The sequence below is a fragment of the Amphiura filiformis genome, chromosome 1 (genome assembly GCF_039555335.1).
Source record: "Amphiura filiformis chromosome 1, Afil_fr2py, whole genome shotgun sequence".
Lineage (NCBI taxonomy): Eukaryota > Metazoa > Echinodermata > Ophiuroidea > Amphilepidida > Amphiuridae > Amphiura > Amphiura filiformis.
In genome coordinates, this window is record NC_092628.1 from 79,600,502 (window position 1) to 79,607,024 (window position 6,523).

A 6,523-nucleotide genomic window follows, 5' to 3' on the forward strand; every position below is an offset into this window, starting at 1 on the left:
TAAAACATTTTTCTTTTTTGTTGGTGGCATTTTCTAGTTTGATTCATACATTTCTTCTTATTTTTTATTGTATTTTATTTCTGTTTGCTATTTTATTTTAATGTTCATATAGATTCCTTGCCTTTTCCTGGTGAAAATTGTATGCCATTGTAAACTATATATCGGTTCCCTTCAAGTCCGATAGTGATGTCAGTGCTTTTTCACGGTTGTGACGTAAGTGTGCCGACAAACCATCCTTGAATGTGTGCGTGTACGCTCTGCACGATTAATTTACAATACTGCGGCCAGCGAAATACGCACATGCATCACTACCGAACTTGAGGTGAACCAAATTATATAATGTTAGTGGTCACGCACCTGTCAATAATGTGATTGTATACAGGTGGATGACTGCATGAGGAGGATACAAAGGATACTCCTATTGTGTCTACTCATTCTTGACAAAAACTTGACAGTTAATTCTTGCCTGAGCAAAAACCTTTTTGAAATATTAAAATAATGTGGATAAGTTATGAAAGGCATAGTTAAGGTGGTACTACACCCCTTGCCAATTTTATGCCAATTTTTGCATTTTTTTCAAATATTATAGCACATTGGTGACAAGTAAGATATGTATATTATAGGGGCAAGGACTACAACTACTGTACTGAAAATTCAGCAACTCAAAGCAAGTAGTTATTGGTTTATTGATCAAATATTGGTTTTCCCTCATTTTTGACTGTAACCCCACAACTGTTGTCTGTGCTGAAATAAAATTTATAGTGCAGTAGTTGTAGTCCTTGCCCCTATAATATACATATTTTACTTGTCCCCAATGCACTATAATTTTTAAGAAAAATGCAATAATAGGCATAAATTTTGGCAGGGGTGTAGTACCCCCTTAATAAATTAAGGATACACAATACAGTGTAGATTGATTCATATTTAGCCATGCCATAAAAAAGTGCTGCTACATGAATGCTATATTGCTTTTTTCACGAGTGCAAAGTCAAGTGATATCCAATGTGTTGAGGAAACTTTTTGGCACGCACACTTAATCAATATCCTAAAATGCTCTTGCATGTATATACATACCACGTGTTTGAGCAAAAACATTGCACGTTATAGCCGGCACTGACGTTGCACTCGAGGAAAAGCAGTCCAGTAACAAATGGTACGAGTGATGTTGTACATCATTGTGTGAGGGTAGTGATATATATTAGTTGGTGGGGAATGTTTTCCGGAGTGGAAACTATATATACCTTGATAAAATGATTTGTTTGCTCTCTCCTATAAAGCTGCCAAATTTATCAAAATTATTTTACACTTGTGATGAAATCACAAGCTTTGAAATTAGACATAGTCTTTAATCCTCCCATAAGATAGCTAGGAAAAAAGTTTTATTTTTCTTTATATGTTATTTTGTCATGCACATGTTTAAATTTTATGTTTATTTGAACACAAAGTGTGTGATGGCAGGTTTCTAGAGCTAATGCTGCTTTCTTGACGTTATGCAAATGTTTGTTTTATGTATCCATTTCTGATATGGTGCTGGATGTAAATTTATTTTGCAGGGCTGTAGCAAGGTGAGAGGATACGGGTCAGCCTTCACAATGTGATGGGTAGCCATGGCTGGCAAAGGTACATTACCAGATTACTATTGCTGCAAACCCCAGAGGTACCCTAGAGTACCACTGCAGTACCTATGTGTGTACTGTATGTAAGATTCCAATGTTTGTACTTAGAGTACCCACATAGGTACTCTAGAGTACCAATGAAGTAGCTTGGCAGCAGCAGTGTACCTCTGGGGTGGCAGCAATAAGAATCTGGTGGTGTAGTGTACATGTAAAGATTACATCATCCTTTACAGAAAACACAAAGTCGAGAAGTGAGGTAATCCTTCTTGCTGTGGCCCTGGTTTTGGTTTGTAGTTTTTTTTGTTTTAAGATAGTGGTGATGGATATATTTTATGTTTATTATTTGCTTTATGTTCTAGGTAAGGCTTAATTGAATCACATGCCACACTGAATGGTACACTTTTGTTATGTAGCACATGCCCATAGATGTACAGGGTGCCCAATTAACAAAAATTAAACAGCCATATGTTCTATAACACTTGTGTAACAAGTTGACTTCCATAAATATGAAAATTATAAAAAATGTTTCATTGTTGGGGCACTCAACTGGTACTGGACAAGTGTTGAAAGATGTTATTTAATCTCCCATTTGTTTCTGAGCATATTGGAATAAATGGTCATATTAAGGCTGGAGGTCACTCCCATTGTGGCCTGTACACCATCCGCGATAATGAAAACGCTTAAAAAGGGTAGTTTTGCGTGGGTAGGCACGATATGCGCGTAATGTGTTTAGGGTGTCAAAAACATGAAATATTGGAAAAAGGGTAGCAAAATTGCAATTGCTAATCGCAGAAATGAAATTTAGGGTATGAAATTTGATGCAAGGAAGAAAATCTGTGTTTAGGGTATCGTTTTAGCCAAGGGTTAAATCCTTGTTTAGGGTGCTTTTCAAAAGTTGATTATCACGGATGGTGTACAGGCCACAATGGGAGTGACACTTCGGGTATTAAGGATATCAATTGAATTCCACACCATCACATCACATGCAAAATGTAGAAAAACTTAAAGAGGAGAAGTTTTTAATTTCAGGGCAGGGCCTTTTATAAAACAGATTTCTGTCATGTAAGTGTTCGTATAAGGTCTGTAACACACAGTGGTCTATTTCTGTAGTGAGTTGTTCACATATTGACTATTATGTAGGGAAGGGGACTTTGAACTTGCATTGAGTGTAATTCATACCACAGTGTGAATGTAAGGTCAAACTGAGTCCAATTTTACATGTTTGTATTTTTGGATAGACAGTGACACATGTTGGTTTGTATTTGACATTGTATGCAACGTGGGTATTGTAAATGGCAACAAATTCAAACAGATGGAACAAACATGGAAACATAAAATGTTCCTTTACATCTAGATAAATTAAACCTTGACTTGAGAAGTCATGCATTATGTGCAGCCATGCATTGTGGGTTGATTGGTAACCCTAGTAACACCAAGTGGAATTAATCCATTGTTGATTGGTTTATGATGAAGCAAAATGAGTTGATAAAACCTGTAATATGAAATGCAATCCATTGCAATCATCTATATTGCTTCAGCATGACTAACAGTCATACAAGTATCTGAGAACAAAATAGTGATGCGATTGAGCAAAATGAGTAATTTCTTGGGCAAAATCAAAATTCAGTTTTCAACTTTATTGTGTGTGCCATTTTCAGAGCTTTATTTTGATGAAAACTTCATAACAATTGGACTTACGGTTCCAAAGATACGGTCAATGTCGGTCATTTCAGGAGTAAACCACAAAAGAAGATGAACACTGTTATTAGCTGTATCTCAAAAATCAATATTAGCGACACACAACTTCTTTAGCTTGATCACATTGAATTTGGCAAATGGAAGCATTTAGACTGTAATTCAATGGTGCACAGGGCTCAAATTTCAGGGAGGCCACCAAGGCCATTGCCTGCCCTCAGTTTTGGCCTTGGTGCCCATAGATCTTTGTAAACTTCAAGGCATTCTTCATCACATGTTGACCTTGTTGTCATTCTTCGTTTTTGCCCAGTGGCCTTGAAAATGGGTGCCCCAAAAATTAAAATTTCAGGCCTGATGGTGCAGTCAAAACAAATTGAACATGACAGAGTGTCATCGCCCCGATATCTTTATGGCAGAAATCGCCATGGTAGATTGAATCCATGGCCATTTTGTTCCAACTTGTTTAATAGTTTTGAGATACATAATGGGCCGGGGGACATCCGACAAAGGCTATTGACAATAGCCTGGTGACTAACCTCTGTAGATGTCAGTGAGCATGGTATACGTCATGACGCCATCTGCTTTTAGACTGCCTCCACCAGTGGCCTACGCTGCGCTATAGTACCGTGAATCTTCTGTGACGCGAGTGGTTACGAATGAGGGCAGCTGTCATATATATTTTGTTCGGCACATATAAAATCAGAATTTTTGTCAGTTTTTGAGCTCAATACGCACAGTTCTTTCTCAATGCGCAAGCTAACGACTATCATATTCTTTCAACACATATATTCAAGTGCAAGCCTTGAAATCGGCTTCTTTAGAATAAAAAGATTACGGGAGATATTCATCATTTTCTACTCCGGTATCCAAAGATTTATCGTCTGAATAACAAATTGTGCATAGCACATACATGTGTATCGATCCCGGGTATTGATTTTAGTGTCTCTGCTGTACAATGTAATTATTTACCAAGCGATGTCGGTGTGCATGGTTGACATCAACTCGTTTTGCTTGATCACATCACATCACATGTGTGTATGGAAATATTATTTAAACAAATGTTTTATTAGTAAATTTATAGTTATAAAAGGTGTACAAATGATGTTTGTATATATTGGCTACCAGTAATGATTGACTGAAGCTTGGTCAATTGAAGTAAAATTAATAGAATGATAACAAGTACATGTACAGACTTCACAAGAATATTTTCTTAATTTTCTGTCACTTAGAAACCAACTAGAGATGATGTATATGACCCAATTTGAGATAATTTAATTACTGCTATGTGTTTTCTTTGCCCTAAATGTTTAAAGATGCAGTTTGGTGTACACACACCCACCGAAACACCCTGAAAGTGCCGCATTCATCTTCTCACCGACAATCAAACCTTTGAAAATGTCATTAATGTGAGATCAAGAGAAATTAAGCATAGTTTGAACTAATGTAATTGTACAACCCTGTGAAATTGTGGTACACTGCTGCTCTTTGTAGTTGCAAACATTTAGCACTTTTGTAACATTTCACCTCGGTGTTATACATAGCCAAGGACATTTATGTAATTTTTGGGAAGTGTGCAAATCAGTGGACTTCATTAGGCTGTTTGTGATTGAAGATCTTTCTGTAAAGGTATTGAACTTATGGTATCATAGAGAAATTATGGTATTAAGCAAGTCTTACTATTAGTAACAAAATCACAGGGAAAATTATAATGGATTCAAGGTGAACTATTGGGAATAAGTAAATATGCTTAAAATTTAATGGGACAAAATGGCACACTTTTGTGAAACTACCAAGTTTCTGGGTTTTGAAGGAAAAAAATCCCCAGTATTTGGAGGTACAAATACTACTTTTATATGAGCGATCTTATTGCAATATGTTTTGCGAAACAAAGAACTTGTTCTACTCTGCATAGTTCAAGTTTATTTCACCATCATATCATAATTATATACAGTAACAAAAGGTCGAGAAAACGACCGAAAAAAAAAAACATCGAGAAAAGCATAATTTAGTAATGAAGATTGAAACTATCCTCAAGCTATGATGTGACTTTCATAATGTTATATGATAAGACACAAATTATGCAGGCAATTGTTGGACCTCACATTTGGTTATTTCTCTGAAATACCTGTAAAAACACGACTGGATGTTTTAACATGTATATTTGTGTGTGTGTGTATATTTAAGATTTTTGGAATGAGAAGAAAGTACTGTACTGTTCCACATGTCAGCTTGTATTGTAAGTTTGTACTATTATTTTATGAGCTGTTTTTGCTCAAGTTTACCCTGTGCAAAGAGTGTAATAAAATCACATGGTTGCTATTTCATTTGTAAGACATTCTCTGTCATACTTTCTTTTTGTATGTGTCCTGACTAAAACTAGATTTGGAAGTGAATATCTTCCCTTTTTAAAGCCAGCTCCCGAGTAAACACAAACATGTTTTGAAATGAAAAATGTTATAAACATGTTTTAGTTTTGGTGGTAAACTTGTAAGAGCACATTTTCTTTTTCAGGCACTTCCAATCCCGTCATCCCCGTGTAAAGAGTAATACAGCAATATAAATGATCGGTTTTTCCAGACCTTTTGTAGCTTTTTGGAATTATGTGCTAATCATCCAAGGGCAGGGTTAGAAATTAACACATGCCTGCTTGGTTAGTGGCAACAATGGGAGAGGGGTTTCACATGATACAGAAAATTATTGAGATAGGTACTTTCAGCTTGCAATAATGGGATGACTTATGTTTCTACCACAGAATTAGAAAAGGAGAACCAGGACTCGACCTCCATCTTGATCCAGGCATGGAGCAAAGATTTGGGGTATTCGGTTTCCCTTGGAATGCGCTCGAGGCAATCGTTGCGACATGGATGATGGGCACATTTGAGAGATGCGACCTGCATGCGATACCAAGTCGCTTCAAATGAGATGCAGAATTGTTTTTGTTTGTCTCCGCTCACCAACGGTAAGGACCTGAATACCTCTCAATTTTCTACCCATAGCTGCATGACAGCGCTATTGTATGTAGCGGTATACACCAATCCGAGAAGCGTTTACTGTATTTGGCCCTCTATTGACGGTAACACAGATGTACCAGAGCGGGAGATTTAATTTGTAATTCAATACTCATGATTGTGTATTGAATATCACTATTGTGTACAATTCCGGGTACAATTCTGTATAGCACACAATAAATAATGGATAGAACCCCGACCTCG

The 6,523-nt window shown here is 36.6% G+C and overlaps 1 long non-coding RNA gene across 1 annotated transcript; it reads left to right on the forward strand.

Moving 5' to 3' along the window:
* The first annotated feature begins 886 nt into the window (after window positions 1-886).
* LOC140154199 (uncharacterized) lies at window positions 887-5,630 on the forward strand. Its single transcript, XR_011859264.1, has 2 exons — window positions 887-2,243; window positions 2,568-5,630. It is a non-coding gene; the product is annotated as an uncharacterized lncRNA (long non-coding RNA).
* The last annotated feature ends 893 nt before the right edge of the window (window positions 5,631-6,523 follow it).